A 22570-nucleotide genomic window follows, 5' to 3' on the forward strand; every position below is an offset into this window, starting at 1 on the left:
AGAATGAGAAGAGAGAGAGAGAGACCCAATGTACAGTTGCACAGTTGTACAGCCCTGGCCTTTTTTTTTTTTTTTTTCATAATTATATTATATTCTATTGGGTTTCTATCTTAACTTAGTTCATATTTGATTTTATTTGACTCGCCCTTTTTTATTTTATTATCTTTCCATTATTGTCTGTCCGTTAATGTCGCACCGAAAACGACCAAAGCAAAATTCCTTGTATGTGAAAACTAGTGAGGTGGCAATAAAGATCTTTCTGATTCAATATCACTGGAGCGCCGCCTTGTTCCAAGGAGCTTCAAGGAATCTACTATCATTCCGGTTCCTAATAAATCACCTGTGACTTGTCTTAACCCTTTCACTACCACACTACCAAATGGTTAACCCTTTCACTGTGACAATACAGAAGGTTAGCCCTTTCACTGCCACACGACAAAGGGTTAATGATTACAGACCTATTGCTCTAACCTCAGTTTTAATGAAATGTTTAGAGCGGCTAGTGCTGAATTATATAAAAGGTCAGATTCCTACCTGTCTTGATCCCTGGCAATTCACCTACAAGAGAAATAGATCAGTAGATGATGCTATTTCCTTAGCTCTTAATTCTGTGTATGAACACCTAGATAAGAGAAACTCCTATGTTAGAATGCTTTTTATCGGGGCGCTCCAGTAGCACACCACATAGCGCAGAGTCGCGAAGCGGTCGTCCCGGGTTCGTTTCCCAGTCCCGGCGATTTATTGTAAAAAAAATAAAAATAATGCTTTTTATTGATTATAGCTCTGCTTTTAATACGCTTATTCCATCTAATCTGATCCAATCTAATCTGTGAATGGTTTTTATCTTTTTTTAATTTTGAGACCTCAAAGAGTCAGGATTGGAAACAATATGTCTGATGAAATTAAGTACTGGTTTGCCACAAGGTTGTATTCTTAGCCCTTTACTGTTCTCTCTCTGCACTCATCACTGTACTGCTTCCTATGATAACAATCTGATAGTAAAGTATGCTGATGATACTACTGTCATTGGGCATATAAACTCAAATAATGAGTCACTTTACAGATCAGAGGTGCAGAACCTAGTTAGGTGGAGTGAGACCAATAACCTCACCCTGAATGCTTCCAAAACTAAGGAGCTAGTCATCGATTTTAGACGTGGCAAGGCAACCCCCTCATTACCTCAGAGGTGGAGATGGTGAGCAGTTTTACATTTCTTGGGGTCACAATTTCAAATGACCTGAGCTGGCACTCCAATACCAGTTCACTTATAACAGGGTGATTCTACATAACTTCTATCGCTGTGTGATTGAGAGCGTTCTTACTTTCTCCTGTACTGTATGTGTTTTTTTTTTGTTTTTTTTTGTTTTTTTTTTTTACTTTGGCCATTTCCCTGGCTCTTTTATACGTTTATCGCATTTATACTTGGTCAAGTTCGACCGACAGAAGCAGGCTGAAAGGGTTCAGATGGGGGGGAAGACACTCTGGGAAAGGCACGGCTGCAGTCCGGGATTCGAACTCGCTCAGCCCCAGATCCGTGACGAGCACGGTTGTCCACGGCGCTGAAATAGCACTCGCGGTACGTGGTGAGCTACTGGAGCTCCCCTGTACTGTATGGTTTGGTAACATTACAGACCAGGAGAAGAATTATCTGAACAGAATTGTGTGTCTCGCACGCAAGACAATCAGGGTTAGTCTGCCAGCTCTAGAAGAGATCTATGGTGCCAGGCTGCTTTCCCGTGTCTCTGGCATTATCAACGACCCCTCTGGTCACCCAGCCGCAGGCCTCTTTGTCCCCCTCCCCTCGGGCAGACGCTACCGCTCTATCACATGCTCTACCTCTTGGTTTACTAAGAGCTTCTTCCCCAGTGCTGTGCGCAGCCTGAATAACTCCAAAGGCTAGATTTGTATATTATCTTATTTTTAATTTGGTGTGTTACTAGTCAGGTTGTGGAAGTGCTGTTTCTATGTGTCTGTGCATTACACACTTTGATTATATGCACGTTTACTGTAAATTGGGCCTCTATGCATCATGCACTTTAGGGGATGTTGATCTTAACCTTAGCATTTGTCCTTATACTGTCTGTGTTTTTTCTTACTGTCCATGTTCTTTTCCTGTACTGTTATACTCTGCTCCTGTATTGGTTTAGTTGTAGACACACAGTATTGCACTGTACCTATATTCCAATGTGGATTTGTCCATACATGGCAAATAAAATCTCTGACTCTCTCTCTGACTCTGAAATGAACTCTTAACCTAAGATGAACACTCCACCACCAACAATCAGACCCAGATACGCATTCCCTGGGTCGTTCATTCTGTTCAAATGGCATGGTTAAGCAGTGTGAGGGCCTCTGAACGTGTGTTTATGTAACCAATGGATTACGCTTGCGTTTTGTTCTTGTGTGCGTGTGGCGATATTAACCAGGCAGGAGGCAATACTGGATCTCAGGTTCTTTACTGGCATCTGTGTGACATAGATCCAATATACAAAGGTATTAGGTTTGATGTGCAATGGCTTCTTTCCACCTTCAAATTATACATTAGCCCATCAAGACTAGACTGATATAGAATGGGTTTGTGATCTTGGATCCGAACAGGATGTACACAGGATGAATAGAATATTTAACTGAACATGTAGCCATAAGTAGATAATGTTTAAAGCACAAATTACGACTTTTATCAATGTTTATCAGGCGGAGATTAACCAACGTGGCTCACCTCATTGCATATCCAGAACAACTGAGCGTAAGCCATGTGAAATTGCGCATAATGACGTCATCACGCAATGTCACAATGGTGCGTTCAGCATCCACACCAAACCCCAAAACAACACAGGTGACACCACAGGTAGGAGATTCCAACAAAACAATGAAAAGGGGTGTCTTGGCGAAATTCACAAGGGGAACATATTAACCTGTTATATTCACCCCCCCTGAATTTCACCAAAATCATCCAGCACTAAAGCTGTACTTCAATACCAAGGACGTGCGTAAGACACCGCTCAATTCGGCCCCTCTGGATCAGTCAACACAAAGATCTAATCCTTGAGTTCAGTTGAAAAAAACGATCCGTAAAACAGATTAAAAGGCGTTACAGGTTGATCAGACCCCCAACCCTTCAAGAACATAGAGGTGCAGTCTACACCCCATTACACCCGATCCCCAGGCACTCATATGCGACAGCGTCCTATCGATCCCACTTACAAATGTGTATGAAGTGGAGATCCTCCAGTAGATCCCAAACAGGGAGGAAACTGACATCCAACAGCAGGTTCCTGTGGACGACCTTCTGCCGGCCTGAGACATCACTGATTTTGTAGATATGATTTTTTTTTTTTTTTCGACAACAGTGTACACCACAGGCTCCCACTTATCAGCCAGCTTCCTCTTGCCCCGTTCTCCCTTGTTGGCCAGCAGCACACGATCCCCAACTTGTAGACTGACGCCCTTGACCCTCTTATTGTACTGACCAGCCAGGTGCGCTTGCTCTTTGGCGGCGTGCTGTTGAGCGATTCTGGCAGCCTTAGACAGGTCCGTCTGGAGGGTCTTAGAGTAGCTGCTAAAATCCACCACAATGGGATCATGCAGGGCAGGCCTGAATACAACGTCCACCGGAAGCCTCGGCACACGCCTAAACATCAGGTGGAATGGCGCATAACCAGTGGTCTCATGGACAGTCGCGTTGTAGGCAAAGGTCAGCGTCTGGATCTGTTGAGGCCATTCTTGCTTGGCTCTGAGAGGGAGTGCTCGCAACATATTGCCCAGGGTGCGGTTGAACGGCTCTGTGCCCCCGTTGCCCATGGGGTGATAGGCGGTGGTATGAGATTTGGCCACACCAGACAACTGCAGCAGCTCGGACACCAGTTCACTCTCAAAGTTGGCACCCTGGTCTGAGTGAATGCGCTCAGGGAACCCGTAGATACAGAAAACACAGTCCCACAGCTTTATGGCAATCTGTTTGGCCATCTGGTTTCTGCATGGGAAGGCATGTGCCATTTTCGTGAAGTGATCAGTTATCACAAGCACGTCAACAGAGTTCTTGTTCTTGCCTTCCGCTGACCAGAAGTCGATGCAGACAAGCTCCATGGGAGCTGAGGTCTTTATGCTCTCCAACGGGGCTCGTGCTGCAGGCTCTGGAGTCTTAGCAAGCACACACCTCTCACAGCACCGAACGTACTCCTTCACATCCCTCTCCATGTTAGGCCAGAAGAAACGTTGCCTTGCCAAATGGAGGGTTCTGGCCCGACCTTGGTGTCCTGCCAAATCATGCACTCCCTCCAACGCCTTGTCCATCAGACTTGCCGGCAGCACCAACTGAAGCCTCTTTATCTTACTTACTGGGTCTCTTGTCTCCCTGTACAAGACACTGTCTCGGACCTTGAGCTTCTCCCAATGTTTCAGCACAGCCAGTGATCTTGCATCTATACCACTTCTCTCTGGTGGTATAGAATCTGGCGATGGCAGAATCTTGAAGCTGGTGATCCTCCAGCTCACGTAAGGTGAGTGAAGGTAAGGTATCTTGACCAGCAGGTTGCCGCTGCTGTACCTGGTGAACGAGGCAAGTAGCCCTGTTCTCTGCAGTAGCCGTCCAGTCACTGTGATGCAGCAAGGCAGCCCTTACTTCAGAGGAGCCGCAGGAACCAGCCATGTCCGGTGCAGACTCAGATCCCTGGACCACCTGAACATGCTGGATGCTAAGCCTGAAAGCATCCTGCACTCGGCCAACTTCTTCACCCTCTGCTTCATGCACCAAGCTACTGTAGGGCTCCTGAATGAGACGCCTGCTGATGGAAGAAGTGAAGGGGTCACGGCTGAGTGCGTCTGCAACAACATTCCTTGGACCTGGGATGTATTTCAAGTCGAAGTTGTAGGCTGACAACTTGTCCACCCATCGCTGTTCATAGGCGTCAAGCTTGGGCTTTGTCAGTATGTGGGTGAGTGGGTTGTTGTCAGTCCACACCGTGAAGCCGTGCCCTTTCAGCCAGTGACTGAACTTCTCCGTGACGCTCCACTTCAAGGCCAAGAATTCAAGAAGATAGGCGGGATATCTCTGCTGCGACTTGCTGAGGGCCTTGCTGGCAAAGGCAATGGGACGTGCCTTATCCTCTCCAGCGGGCAGCTGTGACAAGACCACCCCTAGCCCATCCAGAGATGCATCGACAGACAAGATGAAGGGCCTCGAAAAGTCAGGATGAGCCAGCACAGCACAGCTGAGGAGCTTCCTCTTGAGCCTATGAAATGCCGGACTCCAATACGTGGCGGTCAACTTCCTGAACATGCCGGCACTCGTTCCACCATGGCCCTTCCTCTTCTGGCCCCCCGTCAGGGCAAACAGAGGCTTGGCAATGGCGGAGCATCCAGGGATGAAGCTCTGGTAGAAAAATACCATGGACCTAAGCCTCTTCACAGAGGGGGTGCAGAAATCCTCCTCCATTACAGCCTCCCTTGGCATGTTAGAAATCACATCCACCTTGGTTGGATCCACAGCAACACCACTCCGGTCGATTATGTGACCAAGGAACTTGACTGACTCCCGCAGGAGATGACATTTCTTCGGACTCAGCTTGAGATTACTGCCCCTCAGCTTCTGGAAGACCACTTGCAGCCTGCTAAGGGCTTCCTCTTCAGTGGGGCCAAATACAAGGAGGTCATCCAGGTAGCAGAGCAAACTGGTGAAATTGAGACTGCCAAAGATATCCAACATCACCCACATAAAGGAAGCTGGACTGTTGCAGAGTCCCTGAGGCATTCTGTTGTACTCATACAGGCCAACAGGTGTCATGATGGCGGTGTACTTTTTGTCTTCCTCGCACATGGGGACGTTGTAAAACCCAGAGGTTAGGTCCATTGTGCTGAAGAAGGCATTGCCTCAGAGGGCTGCTAGACAGTCGGCTTGTTGAGGAAGCGGATGGGCATCCTTCAGAGTCCGAGCATTCAGCCATCTGAAATCCGTACAACTCCTCAGCCCACCATCCTTCTTCCAGACCATGATGAGGGGAGATGCATATTCGCTGATGGATTTGCGGATGATGCCCATCTCCTCCATCCCTGTGAGCACCTGCCGGAGATGTTCGTAGTGGGCAGGGGGCACTCTCCTGTATGGCATGCGGAACGGGCGGTCATCTGTCAGGCGGATGCGGTGCACAAACCCGTCTGTTTTGCTGCAGTCAAGTGAGTGCCTGGAGAAAATATCCTGATACTCTTCGACAAGCTCAACAAGCTCTTTCTTAGAACAGAAGCTGGCACGAGTCGATGTCGAGGGCACTCAAACCGAGGGTGGAGAGCCTGTCCCTGAGGTCGGCATCTGTGGCAGCCAGCCTCATACCCTGTCCTGGCTTTCCTGCCTCCATCGTGCAGGAGCCCTGCTGGATGTCTAGGTCTTCCACCGCAAGGCAAGGTGAGACATCAGCGACCTTGGAGTTGCGTTTCAGGGTGAGAGGTTGGTCATCTTCACAGGCACCCACCGATCTCCCCACATTGGCGTGATAACCCGCCCAACGAGCACATCTCTCGGTCTGGCCTTAGAGGTGCAAGGCATCCACGATGACCGTGCTGCCTGAAGACACTGGCACATTGCTGGGCAGCCTGCCCCACACCAGGTATTCGCGTTGAGGGAGCAGCGTGATGGCACGGGGTAACTTCACAGTGCCGATCCTGTCGGGGGCCTCGTCTCCCCTCCATCTGGTGGTACATGACATCATATCCAAGAACTGCTCATGATCAGGAGGCGAAAGCTTGCCTGCCGCAGATATGAGTTTCCAGTAGGTGTCACTGCCTTTCATGACACTCATCAGGTGCTTGAGAACGTTTGATCCGATGATGAGGTCATCGTGCTGACCTGGGACCACTAGAACAGGGACAAAGCATTTCACTCCGTAGATGGTCAGTGTTAAGTCATATATGCATTTGGGGTGGGTCTGTTTTCCTCCACAGCCAACCAGCATAATCCGTCCTGCTGACTGAGGTTCTCCCACTAGGGCCCCAGCTTCTCTGAGCTTACATTCTGCCTCCTCATTCAGGGTGCAAGCCATGGATCCTGAATCAATCATGCCCTTCAGTCCAACTCTGTCACTCACTGTGACCTGAGTGTAGAACAATTCACTGAAAGCTGGCACCTCTGCTGATCCTTGAACCACGACTTGGCATTCTGGCATGGCTGAACAGGTGTTAACATAGAGAAACTCGAGACTTGACTCATCTTCACTGAGGGTCTGCTGTCCACCCCCCACACTGCCCCTCTCCGAGTGTGGGTGTTCTAGTTTTCCCGAAGGCTGATCCCGACTGGGGTCGCCCTGACCTGACTGCCTCTGTCCACGCCTGTTGCAGTCTCTCTTCCAATGACCTGGAGTGAAGCATGAGAGACACAGATTCTCTCTCCTGCAGTGCATGAGCGTGGAGTGGCTGGTATCACCGCAGACCCGGCAGTTCCTCATCTGAAAAGGACCCGGAGCAAACTGTCTTGGCAGGGCCGGTGCATGAGCTGCCAACTGCACATTCTGCTGTGTCATCATGCGACCCAAGAGACTGAATAGAGTATGCATGCCATCTACGTCAACATCTGCAGTGAGGCCCGGAACCGGCTGGCGATGACCTGGCTCAAAACCAGGTTGAGAAGCCGAAGGGGATGCTAGCAACTGCGTGAGCTGAGCAGTGGGCACTGGTACCGGGTGAGGGGCTATTAGCACCTGGGGAAGTTGTGGAGTGAGAGCGGTATTCTGAGCCGGAATGAACTGGGCTGCTGTGGGCGAAAGCTGTGGGGTGAGGGCTGAGACTGATGCCATATCGTATGCTGCCGCAGTTGGGACAGACGAGAGATGTGAAAACTGTGCTGACATGCACTGGCGGTGGTCTCTCCATATGCTGTGATATGGCCGTCTGGGTGTGGCTCACTGCATGTCTCTGCAGGGCTTGAGAACTGGCTTGGGTGCATGTCCTGAGCTCACGCTGGTGGCTGTCAATGCGCTCCTGAACCTTGCTGGTCGACCACTCTTCAGCCGCCCTGATGCTGAGCCTGTTGAAAAGGACCGGGTCTGGACAGTACTTAATGAACATCATTGACACTTAACGTCCTGGATCCTCAACACTACGCCCCTGCCTCTTTAGACACTCATCCGCTATATCAATAGCATTGTTCAGTCTAATCCAGTACTCCATCACTCCCTCCCGCTGCAGTGGCTTGGTATTATAGAAGTCAGCCATGGGCATGGAGGAGTAAGATAGCTCACCGAAGTGCTGCTTCAGTATGTCAAATATCAAGTCGGGAGTTTTGATGGGGTCAAGTGTGGGATTGTGTCGTAGCGTAATCCTCACTACATCTTTCACCCGCCCCATTAGCTTAGACAATATCTCTTTTGACTGCTGGTGTTTCAGTGTGTTTCTCTTCATAAGATACAGCCCCACTACTTCCACCCAGTCATGAACAGAGTATTTATCACTGCCATCGCCCCTGAAAATTGGTGGCTCCTTAACATCTGACTGCATGACAAGCTTTACACCCGACAAATTCAACTCAGGAGCTCTCTGATCCGATTTAGGGCTCTCTGCTGACATGGACCTAGTAACACCCCTGTCACCCTGTAACTGGGTCGCAATAGACTGACCGATCTGACTGGCCCACTCTGAGTTGAGAGCACTCAACTCTACATGAGAAGCTGTTTGTGGGGTTGGCAATTCATACCGGGGGACCTGGGCACCAGTGGAACAAAACCGTGGGGTTTGCAACCCACCCACCCTAGGCGTTTGGCCCTCATCACCCAAAAACCAACCTCTCCCAAAGCCCACCTCAGAGAAACCCTCCCCTTCAGAAACCCCAGCCCCTTCTGAATTAGCTGCTGGATCCATGACAAATGAAAAATTCACAGAAATATACAAAAATAAAAATCATAAGTACATAAGTACATATATATATATAGTCTATTAGTCACACAATATCCAATAATCCAAATTCCAATGTTCCTATTTGACACTTTAAAATAATTATTCTCCTTTCTTCAGTTGTCAACCTTTTCTCCTTTTTTTTCTTAACACCTTATCTAATACAGTATTTGATTTATTCAAAATGCCCCACACGGCCGAGAGTGACCAACTTGGAACAAAGACGAGCTTCAGCTTCCCACGGCGATCGAGACGACATCGATGGCAGATGAATCCAGAAGGTCACGGCACAAATGTAACCGATGGATTACGCTTGCGTTGTGTTCTTGTGTGCGTGTGGCGACATTAACCAGGCAGGAGGCAATACTGGATCTCAGGTTCTTTACTGGCATCTGTGTGACATAGATCCAATATACAAAGGTATTAGGTTTGATGTGCAATGGCTTCTTTCCACCTTCAAATTATACATTAGCCCATCAAGACTAGACTGATATAGAATGGGTTCGTGATCTTGGATCCGAACAGGATGTACACAGGATGAACAGAATATTTAACTGAACATGTAGCCATAAGTAGATAATGTTTAAAGCACAAATTACGACTTTTATCAATGTTTATCAGGCGGAGATTAACCAATGTGGCTCACCTCATTGCATATCCAGAACAACTGAGCGTGAGCCATGTGAAATTGCGCATAATGACGTTGTCACGCAATGTCACGATGGTGCGTTCAGCATCCACACCAAACCCCAAAACAACACAGGTGCCACCACAGGTAGGAGATTCCAACAAAACAATGAAAATGGGTGTCTTTAGCGAAATTCACAAGGGGAACATATTAACCTGTTACATTTAGATGCACATGGTCTCATCAGATGCAGGAAATCTGTGTTGAAGTCAGAGGTTCTGTGTAGGATTGTTATTAACTGTCTAACTGCATATATATCTGTTTCCACTAGAGGGCGCTCTAGGCGGAGCCACTCAGGTACACTACCATGTGACGTGTATATAAGTAGATGTTTCCTCCCATTTCTTTCTCTCCCCCCCAGTCTCTCAGTAAGAGAGGACTCATGTGATACTGCACTTACCATGTGAATAAACAAGGCTAAAGATGGAAACCATGCCTCTTGACCACATTATTGTCGCCCTATAGCCGGATTCTGTTAACAGGTTATGGGCCCAGATAACGCCGGGGCGAAATAATAAGAATCGGCTAGGTTAGCGCCGGGAGCACCGCGCGGCTAGATGCTAGGCCAACAAGAGCAACATGGAATCCAACACGATGATCCTGCGCGTCAAGAGGAAGCGGGGCATCGACCCCGCGGACGAGCTGCTGGAGCACAAGTGGACCCGCCCGGAGAGCAGCGCGCAGAGCCCCGAGGAGGCGGCACCGGGGGAGACGGAGCCTGCTGGGCACAACGGAGGCGAGGGGGAGAACCCCATCCCAGAACGCGTGGCGCTCGCTGAACACAACGGAGGCGAGGGGGAGAACCCCACCTTGGAACGCGTGTTGGCCAGAGGGAGGAACAAAGGGCCACCATTCAATGGAAAAGCAGAGAACTACAAACTCTGGGAAGAGCGCATGCTATGCTACATGCACGGTACAGGGCTGAAGGAGACGATCCTGGGGGCCCCCACCGGAGAACTGACAGCGGAAGAGCAAGCCCTGGAAGACCAGCGGAATGCTAGTGCGTACTGTGAGTTAGCGACAATGCTTGACGACACCAGCCTGGGGCTGATATTCCGCGACACTAAAGACAGAGGCCGAGAAAGCCCGGCGGTATTGAGAGAGCATTTCATCGGGCGAGGGAGACCCCGAGTCATGGCCCTCCATATAGCACTAACGACCCTGAGGAAGGGGCCAATCGAGACTGTGACCGAATACGTCAACAGAGCGGAGCGGATCACGACGCCATTGAGGGGTGCCGGAGAAGCACCAAGCGATGGGCTAGTGATGGCGATGATAATGAGAGGACTACCGGAGCTGTACAAACCGTTCACACTCCTGGTAACACACGGTTCAACGGACATGACACTGGGACAGTTCAAGGCTAAGCTAAGGAACTTCGAGGCCTCAGAAGATACCCACCCAACCGCCGCGGAGGCGGGAGAGAGGGTGCTAAAGGAACGACGCCAAGGGAGAGGACCAGGACCACGACGGAGCTGGAGTGTTGGCGATGCGGAGAGAAAGACCATCGGAGAAGTAACTGCACAAGGGCTGTCTGGTGTGGCTTCCACAGATCCAAGCGGCACGCAGGCAGAGCGTGCATGAAGAAACCCGACTAGGGCGCACAACATGCGTATGGACAAGATGGCGGCGATGGTCGGTGTGGGACGGAGCGAGGCGACGACAGGAGAGTAGCGGAACGAGAGGACTTCATCCCCAGGGCGCAGACGGCATACGTCATCAGGCCAACGCAGCTGCAACGGGCCCAAAGGAGGGGACTGATCGTGGACACAGGTGCGTCGTCCCACGTCATCAACGACAGGAGTCTGTTCAAGAACTTTGACAGAAGTTTCCGCCCGGAGAGACACAGCATGGAGCTGGCAGACGGAAAGCGCACACACGGGTTGGCGAGAGGGAGAGGGGACGCACAGGTATACCTCATGAACAGCAGGGGGGCGCCGGCGTACAGTGACGTTAAAGAACGCTCTCTATGTGCCATCGTTCCCACAAGGACTGTTTTCTGTGATATCTGCTGCTGCGAACGGGGCCAGAGTGTCCTTCATGGAAGGTAAAAGTTTTCTTGTAGAGCCCAACGGTATGCAATTTGACATAGAAGTGTATCAGAGAATGTATTACCTGAAAACAGAGTGTAATGACAATGATATGTGTAAAGTAACCGTCAGCCACGATATTCAGACATGGCATGAGATTATGTGTCATTGTAATTACGAGGATTTACTGAAACTGCAAACAGTGACAGAGGGCATGCACATTGAAGGCGAAAAGCGTAGACCTGATAAAGAATGTGTCGTGTGCATAAAGGGGAAGTTTGCTCAATCGAGAAACAGGAATCCCACAGAAAAAGTACCACTCGCGTTGGTTAACACAGACCTTGCCGGTCCAGTAAGGAACGAGTCCATAGGAGGCTTTAGATATGTACAGTCTTTTACAGACGTGTACACAGGGGCAGTGTTTGTTTACTTTCTTAAAGCAAAAAGTGACACACTCCAGGCCACGGAAGAATTCCTGGCGGACATAGCCCCTTATGGTGCAGTAAGATGTTTGAGGTCCGACAACGGGATTGAATTCACAAACAGAGAGTTTCAATCACTGTTGAGGAAGAACAGGATAAGACACGAGACGTCATGTCCATACTCCCCACACCAGAACGGAGTGGCAGAGAGAGAATGGCGCACCCTTTTCGAGATGGCTAGGTGTAAGCTAGTAGGCAGTAACTTACCTAAGAGCCTATGGCACTATGCGGTACAAGAAGCCGCCTACACCAGAAACAGGTGCTTCAATAAGCACACAGGCACCACCCCATATACAGCACTGACAGGAAAGAAGTGTAATCTAGCCAGAATGCACCGTTTTGGATCAGAGTGTTATGCGTACCTGCAGGACAGAGGAAAGCTAGAGTCCAGGGCCCTCATTTATCAACGTGGCGTACGCACAGATATGTGTGTAACCCGTGCGTACGATCATTTCTAAGCAAAGTGTGGGATTTATCAATTTGAACTTGTGCTTGACTTTGTGCGTATATTTAAGCACAGGTCGGACCATGCGTAGCTGGCGCCCGTTGGTAGAATATATTATTACAACAAGGAAATAAGCTTCTGTGCATTAGTTTCAACACTGGCATGTTCTGTATGAACCGTAATTCATTATAGTTCATTGTAAAATAGCAACAGTAGTGTAATTATGGTCAAAACCCTATAAATAGCATTTGGAATAATAGGTCTTTATCTCAGAATTAATGCAGCATGGTTTATATAGCGTTATCGGAATATACGGGGTGTACTGACTGACTGCGCTCCGCGTAACTCAACTTGTTATTATTTTGCGCACAGACCGCAGAAACACGGGAACGTTTTGATTATATTTAAAAGGCTTTACGTTAAACGAAACAAGTGGAATTTCGAAGCTGTAAGCGGAATACAAGTCATATGAACACCCACGATATAGTGTTCTTCCCCTTCCTACTGTATAAGAAAGAATAAAAAACGCATTGCAATGAGACCAGGGTGTATGTGTATTACAAAACCCTTGCAATAATGTGTCTTAAATGAATGAAAAGCATACAGTACATGCTCTGGACACAGAGCATATATCTTGTGGGTGATATGACTTGTATTATGCTTACAGAATTCCACGTATTTAGTTTTACAATGTCAAAGCCTTTTAATATAAATCAAAACGTTCCCGTATTTCTGCAATCTATGCGCAAATTTAATAAGGAGTTGAGGTAGATACACACTCAGAACGTATTACATGCTGGTATGCTGATAGACTCAGAGTAAACTATTATGAATATGAATATGATATGATATAAGGTATACACTGGTCCGTCACATACACTGGTATGCACAAGTTACTGTTGCATAATGTAGGCTATGGCTGCTATTATATGTAATTCATATAGGCTACCTAATAGTATATGATTTTTAGAGGCATCTATTTTGTTGTCGGTATTATTAGGCTAATACCGACAACAACAGGGGGGGACCCTGATGTAAACAAGACAAACGTCTTTCTCTGGTCTGCATCCCCTTAACAATTGTGTGTATTGAGCCGTACTGTATTGTACCCATTCTGCAATCTGTTAAATAAAGTTTTCATTCATTCATTCATTCCAAATAAATGCCTCTAAAAATCATATTATAGCCAATCGAACACAACTAATAAAGGCATTCATATTACAGCACGGTTATAATGACACACACATGATGAATTGAAAATGGGGGACCCTGATGTAAACAAGACGAAAGTCTTTCTCTGGTCTGCATCCCCTTAATAATTGTATGTATTGAGCTGTACTGTAGGCTACTGTACCCATTCTGCAATCTGTTAATAAACTTTTCAATCAATCAATCAAACCACCAACGCCAAACAGTGGTCAACGAACGGTCTTTATTAGTATTTTGAGCTGTCCAGGCAGAATTGCAGCAATGGTCTTAGGGAGCCGTTGATATCTGACATCACCGTTTACAAGTCAGCCTTTTATTTATCCCATAACACGCGTTGTGTCTTCTTGGTTCGGCAGAGCCTCAGTGAACAATCTCCCGTGAAGTTCCGCTCGGGTCAGTCCATTATTTCACATCCCATGGGGGGTGTTTCATCACTTTCATGACCATATATGGATAATCATGCACGAGCATTGACGGTAGAACAAAGAGGTATTTATCAACACGGAGGAGCGTAGGACCTGTGTACGCACGGTTGATAAATCCCGTTTTTTTTGTGCGTGCACACATTCTAAATTCTGTGCTTACGTATGAAAATAGAATACTTTCTAAGAAAAATTGATAAATGAGGGCCCAGGTGTGTAAAAAGGCTCTTTGTAGGGCACGACAAGGGAAGCCCCGCTTTCCTGGTTTATTATCCCGGTAAAGGGATAGTGCAGAAACACAGGCTAGTCAAGTTTGTCACAAAGACAACATGTGAGGGCGAGACACAGACAGAGGAGCCAGAACTGGACTCCAGAGTAAGGTGTGTAGAAACCGAGACACATCAGCCCAGTGTACTTGGCACAGTCGTGCAGACAGACAGTCAGCAACCCCCAGAGGGCGATGACGAGGAGCACCCGAGGGTGACATCAAGTGCCCCAAGCAGTGGGAGGTATCCCTCGAGGGAACACAGACCCCCAAAGTATCTGACAGACTATGCTCGGAAAGGGAGTGACGAGGAGGACAGTACACCCATCACCGTTGATTACTGCTACAGGGTAGTCAGTGGGGTTCCGCAGACCTTTAAAGAGGCCATAATGTCCCCTGAAACAAGTAAATGGGAGAGAGCGATGGACGAGGAGATGAGGTCCCTAGAGGACAACCACACCTTCACTCTCACCAAATTACCGGAGGGCAGACAGACAGTGGGAGGAAAATGGGTGTATTCAATCAAGGAGGGAATTGAAGGCCACGATAAATACAAAGCTAGGTTTGTAGCTAAGGGTTTCAGGTCGAAAAATACCTAGCGGAAAAAAATCTAATCTACGAATTCCAATCTGGCTTCAGAACATCCCACTCCACTGACACATGCCTTCTCTATTTAAACGACCACATCAAACAAGAGGTGGACGCGGGCAAATACTGCGGCATGGTCATGCTGGACCTACAAAAGGCCTTCGACACTGTCAATCACACCATTCTGATTGACAAGCTAAAAGCAATTGGTTTTGATAGTCTATCAGTGAGCTGGATGCAATCCTACCTGGAGGGGAGAGAGCAGATGGTGGAGGTAAACGGTACCCTATCCCCCCCCTCACAGTGAGCTGTGGTGTTCCACAAGGAAGCATACTAGGTCCGCTACTGTTCCTAATTTATGCAAATGACATGTCGTCAGCTTGTGACTGCAACTTGTTCCTGTTTGCGGACGACTCAGCCCTGCTGGTCTCTGACAAGAACAAGTTACAGGTTGAAAAAACCCTCAGCTCAGAACTAGGCAAAATCTGCATATGGCTCGCTGATAACAAACTATCATTACACATGGGCAAAACAGAGTCCATTCTCTTCGGTTCAAATAACAAACTCAGCAAGACCGACGGCTTCTCAGTTACAGTGGGTGACAATATTGTCACAAGGAAAGAAGATATTACCTACCTGGGTTCCATCCTAGAGGCAAATCTTTCCTGTGAAAAAATGGCATCCAATGTAATAAAAAAAGTCAACCAGCGAACTCGATTCTTGTACCGGATCTCCTCACTGGTAAACAAGAATACCCTGAAGACTCTGGCAGGAGCACTCATTCAAGGGTACTACGACTATGCTTGCACCTCATGGTACCAAAGCACCTCAAAGGCGCTAAAAACAAAATTACAAACATCTCAAAACAAACTGGTCAGACTACTGCTTGACCTTACTCCTAGAACCCACCTCACCCCTGCCCACTTTGACAACCTAGGATGGCTTAGAGTAGACGACAGAGTACAGCAACTTGCAATGGGCCTGGTCTACAAGATACACTACATCAGTGGTTCTCAAACTGTGGTACGCGTACCACTAGTGGTACTTGGTGGTACTGCTGGTGGTACTTGAAACATTTCCAGTCAGGCACTTAAAAGCAGGCCAGGCCAGTGTTTCTGGTTGCGGCGGCACGATAGTTAGATAATCTAAGTGGGGAACAACCAGGAGATCACTGTGACAGAGAGTAATGCAGTCTAAACAGTCATAAATCTTTAATTCAACTTCAGCCCTGATCATAACCATTTATTTTGTGTGTGTGTGTGTGTGTGTGTGTGTGTGTGTGTGTGTGTGTGTGTGTGTGTGTGTGTGTGTGTGTGTGTGTGTGTGTGTGTGTGTGTGTGTGTGTGTGTGTGTGCGTGCGTGTGTGTGTGTGTGAATGACGGACAATTGCTTGCTGTGTGAGAGAGAGAGAGAGAGAGAGAGTGTGAGAGAGAGAGAGAGATAGATAGATAGAGAGAGAGAATTAAGTACATTTGCTGAAATACAGTTGTTCTTAATTTTCTCACTTGCTATGTGAGAATGTTAGATATTATGTTCTCAATGCCCCTTGCATTGTATGAGTTGTGTGGAAGCGTTTGCTAGTTCTAGTGCTATCCCTTTGTACATTGTGGCTGTGTCTGACAAAAGTTAACAATAAATAATGGTATTAGGAATACATTTGCCTCCTGCGTGAACTGTGCATAGCTGAATAGACTGTATTTTAACACCGGTCATATGGTGGTACTTGGAGAGCCAGCTACGTTCTCAGGTGGTACTTGGTGTAAAAAGTTTGAGAACCACTGCACTACATGACCAAGGTACCCATGTACATGTCAAAATACTTCCCAAAGGTCAGTGAATACCACGATCACAACACCAGAGGGAGCTCCACAAATCATGTTAAACCCAGATTCGGCTCAAACAAGGGACAAGGGACTAAACACGTTTCGCAATTATGCCACATCAATGTGGAATGCCCTACCCAAAGCTGTAAAGGAATGTGAATCACTACACACTTTCAAAAACACTATCAAAAAGCACCTACGGGAGACTGCAATTTGAAACTGGCCCCTGTAAATGTCCTAACACAACGCCCTCCAATGTACAGTAAATGACCAAGTATGGTCTTGTCAATATTCCAATGTACAGTTTTGCTTGTACAATTGTACAGTGTCCCCACCCACCCCTCCTACCCAACCTCCCCCCCCACCCACCCAACCACCTCCAATGTACAGTCCACCCCCCCCCCCCCCCCCCCACCTACCCAACCTCCTCCAATGTACAGTTTCTACGTCAAATGTATATACTCTCTTTTCTGGACTCTTTTCGTATCACAAACAGTACTGTATTTGCAAATCTGGTATGTCATAAATGTATAGATGTAGTAGTACTGTCTATCTGTATGTCATGTATGTCATATATGTTATGATGAATTGAAAATGGGGGACCCTGATGTAAACAAGACGAAAGTCTTTCTCTGGTCTGCATCCCCTTAACAATTGTATGTATTGAGCTGTACTGTACTGTACCCATTCTGCAATCTGTTAATAAAGTTTTCAATCAATCAATCAAAGAGGGAGGGGATAGACTATGGTGAAACATTCTCCCCCACAGCCAATCTGACCAGTGTAAGGGTAGTGGTTCAGAAAGCAGCTGAGGACAATCTGATTCTACATCAGATGGATGTGAAGACAGCCTATCTGCACGCACCCATAGATAGGGAGATCTATATGGAACAACCCGAGGGTTACGAAAAGGGAGGAGAGAAGTTAGTGTGTACTGTACGCTGGAAAAATCCATTTACGGCCTAAAACAGTCTGGGCGAAATTGGAACGAGATGCTTCATACATGCCTTATCAAAGATCACTTCCTACAGAACCCAGTAGACCCCTGTGTTTACTCCAGGGAATCAAAGGAGTCAGGGAAAGTGATCATCGTCATCTGGGTAGACGATTTGATCAAAGCAGCGGACAACACCAGGGCCCTCATGCATCAACGTGTTCTACGCACAGATCTGTGCGTAACCCGTGCGTACGATCATTTCTAAGCAAAGAGTGGGATTCATCAATTTGAACTTGAACTTGACTTCGTGCGTACATCTACGCACAGGTCAGACCTGGCGTACCTAGCTCCCAGTGGTAGAATATATTATTACAACAAGGAAATGAGCTTCTGTGCATAATAACACTGGATGTTCTGTATGAACCGTAGTTCATTATAGTTCATTGTAAGATAGCAACAGTAGTGTAATTATGGTCAAAACCCTATAAATAGCATTTGGAATAATAGATCTTTCTCTCAGAATGAATGCAGCATGGTTTATATAGCGTTATCGGAATATACGGGGTGTAGGCTACTGACTGACTGCGCTCCGCGTAGCTTGATTGATTGATTGATTGAAAAGTTTATTAACAGATTGCAGAATGGGTACAGTACAGTACAGCTCAGTACATACAATTGTTAATTGGGGATGCAGACCAACTTTCGTCCTGTTTACATCAGGGTCCCCCATTTTCAATTCATCATAAATCATAAAGCTCAACTCGTTATTATTTTGCGCACAGACCGCCGAAACACGGGAACGTTTTGATTATATTTAAAAGGCTTTACGTTAAACGAAACAAGTGGAATTTCGAAGCTGTAAGCAGAATAAGTCATATGAATATAGTGTTCTTCCCCCTTTTTACTGTACAAGAAAGAATAGAAAACGCATTGCAATGACACCATGCAGATAGTGGACAGACTATATGATGGGATTCAAGTTCGCGTTTTTGTTGCTCATAGGCATGCTGTCAGAGTATGATATCTTAATCAAACATTCTAGAACATTTGTCGTCACAGATCATGTCCTAATGGAACATAGGCTATGGCATGGATCGTGATATTGTGTGGACTGTTATTATTACTGTACGGCGGTACCACCCATTGTGACAGCAGCCTTGAGTCCCGCACACAAACATGATGGGATTCAAGTTCATGTATTGAAAGGCAGGATACATCATACATGCAGTGAGATTCATTGTTCTTGTATATGCTCTCGTATTATATTGTTTATATAGGCTACCCAATACTGACATCAAAATAGATTGTAGTATGCCTCTAGAAATCATATGCAGCAGGTAGAAAATTGACGGGAGATCCATCGCGATTTGGAATAGAATTGAGGAGAACTTTAATCCGTGGGTATTAATCAAACAACACGGGAAAAGGCAGTCATATTCCAGCGCGGTCTTTATTAGCCGACAACAAAATAGATGCCTCTAAAAATCATATAGCCAATCGAACACAACTAATAAAGGCATTCATATTACAGCACGGTTATAATGACACACAACCAACGCCAAACAGTGGTCAACGAACGGTCTTTATTAGTATTTTGAGCTGTCCAGGCAGAATTGCAGCAATGGTCTTAGGGAGCCGTTGATATCTGACATCACCGTTTACAAGTCCGCCTTTTATTTATCCCATAAATCATAATACGCGATAGTGTCTTCTTGGTTCGACAGCAGTGAATTCTCCGTGGAGTTTCTCGGAGTCCCGCTCGGGTCGGTCCATTATTTCACATCCCATGGGGGGTGTTTCCTCATTTTCATGACCATATATGGATAATCATGCACGAGCATTGACGGTAGAACAAAGTGGTATTCATCAACACGGCAGGGCATAGAGCCTGCGTACGCACGTGTGATGAATGCCGACTTCCCTGTGCGTACGCTAGTTCTACATTCCGTGCTTACGTGTGGAAGTAGGTCAAGTTCTACGTCCACGTTGATGCATGAGGGCCCAGGAGCCTAGCTCAGGTGAAAGAGATGCTCTCCAATAGATTTAAGATGAAAGACCTTGGGAGGTTAAAACACTTTCTAGGTATGGATTTTGAGCAGTCTGCCAATTGTGTAACAGTATCCCAGAAGAGATATGTGGAAAAGATTCTGAAACGTTTTGACATGCAGGAATGTAGGACAAGGGATACACCATGTGATCAAAAGCTGGACTACCAGGAGGATGCTCAGAAACTGACAAATGTAAAAATGTACAGGGAGGCAGTAGGTAGCCTCATCTATTTGACGACATGTACTCGCCCTGACCTATGCTTTGTAGTGAGTAAGTTGTCACAGCATTTTGCTGATCCCACAGAGGAGCACTGGATTACGGTAAAACATGTTTTTCGTTATCTTAAAGGTACAGCCGACAGACAACTGTGTTTCAGAAAGAGCAGCGAGGGCCTAGGGCTTAAAGCCTACAGTGATGCAGACTGGGCAGCTGACACCACAGATAGAAGGAGTACCACCGGATATTGTGTGAGTTTGAACGCAAACAGCTCATTGGTTTCGTGGAAAACAAAGAAACAGCCCACCGTGGCTTTATCAACTTGTGAAGCCGAATATATGGCTCTAGCTATGACCATACAGGAGTGTATCTACCTGGAACAACTGCTCGAAGGGATGGATACCTATGTATATAAGAAGACTGTTGTTTATGAGGACAACCAGGGAACCATTGCGATTGCTAGAAACCCTGTGTGTTGGCAGAGATGTAAACATGTCGATATAAAATATCATTTCATTAGATCTGTCATCAGAGAAGAAAGGATGACACTGATGTATTGTCCCACGGACGACATGGTAGCAGATGCAATGACGAAACCTGCCTCCAAATTGAAATTGAAGAGATTTGCAGAGGCCATGTTTGGTGTGTAGATATTGACTGTCATGTTTCTTTTGATGTTTTTGGGGTATATTGTTTCCTTTGTAAAATGTTTTTCAAATAAGTTATCCAGTATGTTAATACAAACCTAAGTGGGAGTGTTGAAGTCAGAGGTTCTGTGTAGGATTGTTATTAACTGTCTAACTGCATATATATCTGTTTCCACTAGAGGGCGCTCTAGGCGGAGCCACTCAGGTACACTACCATGTGACGTGTATATAAGTAGATGTTTCATCCCATTTCTTTCTCTCCCCCCCAGTCTCTCAGTAAGAGAGGACTCATGTGTTACTGCACTTACCATGTGAATAAACAAGGCTAAAGATGGAAACCATGCCTCTTGACCACATTATTGTCGCCCTATAGCCGGATTCTGTTAACAATCTGCTACAGAACGACTCGTCCTCAAAGGCCTCTTATACAGAACAGCTCTCTGGCAGGCATCATCTTTCATAATCATCCTTTTATAAGGGAGTTTAAACTCTGCACATGGTCCACATGGAGAGGAAAGCGTCCTTATGTGATCTATCTATTCAAAACGGGGCTGTTGAACTGTGGATGTGGGGAAGGCTATTTGTTTCATGACTCATATGTATCTCACTAGCTGTACTGAAAACAGGACGGAGAAGCCTTGATCTCACAGAGGAGAGAGACTCAAATGAACCCCTAAGATGAATGCTCCACTCTCCGATGGTCCATATGGAGAGGAAAGCGTTCTTATCAAAACGGGGCTGTTGAACCGTGGATGTAGGGAAGGCTATTTGTCTCCAAACAAAACAATGAGTATTTGTGCATCATCTCTTGTCTTGAGTGTCATCTGGTGAAACAGCTGAGAATGAATGAGGATAGAAACAAAACACGAGCAGGCTGAGGTACAGAACATTATAGGCTTATACTGTAGCACTAAAGACTAGACTATGTTTAAAGTGCCAAGATAAGATGACGCCATGACATAAATCAACTCTTGGAGCTCACAGAGAGCTGAGGGGGGAAGGAAATCTGTATAATATTGGTAGCATCCCAGTCCCACCAACAACAGTCACACATCCACTAATATGTCAAGCGTGTGTGGAACTTGGAATAACAGATTCAAAGTCAAAAGTTGAAAGAGATAAATGCTGTTTAAATGGACATGGTTTCATCAGATGGAGGAAATATGCCCTCAAAGGCCTCATAATCAGGCTTTTATAAGGACATGTAAACACTACAAACACATGAGTCATGACATGACACACAAGTAGTATAGGCTGCTTGTAGCTATATTTTATCTATAAATGTTTACAACATTTTCAACATTGTTTTCTTTATTTGTAATTTTCATTAATAAATGCACCACGGCATAGGCCTATTGAATACTTACTGGCATACGATTTATTTTTTAATTTAAATTGTTTACTAAATCATCAAATGCCAGTGTAGGCATATTTTTAGGTTTATCTTTCACATCTGTAGGCCTTTTTTTATTTGAAAAGTCGATGCCACTTTGCTTTTCTCCTATAAATGCGTCTACACTGTAGAATGTGCATTTCACTGAACTACAGAAAACCGGTGCATTTGCCTTTCACATACCACTGGAGGCCCCCATTACGCATTCAGTGAGACCGACGGTGCTGCTCGCTCGGTTGAAGTCTGGCTGCTCCGCCACTGGCAGAGAGTCTGTACCGCAGCTAGAGGAGCCTCTGTTCCCATCGGATCTACAAACCAGACGCCAAGTGTAGCAGCAGTCCCGTCCGCAGTCTGCCTCAGCACCGCACCACCCCGCCCGCAATGCCCTTGGATACCGCCGCTCCGCTCATGACCATCCCAACAAAACTCTGATACTCTGAACAACACACGAATATCACAACAACACGAGAATACCTCACACAACGAGGTGTCCTGGATTTAC

The sequence above is a fragment of the Notolepis coatsorum genome (genome assembly GCF_963971535.1).
Source record: "Notolepis coatsorum genome assembly, chromosome: 19".
Lineage (NCBI taxonomy): Eukaryota > Metazoa > Chordata > Actinopteri > Aulopiformes > Paralepididae > Notolepis > Notolepis coatsorum.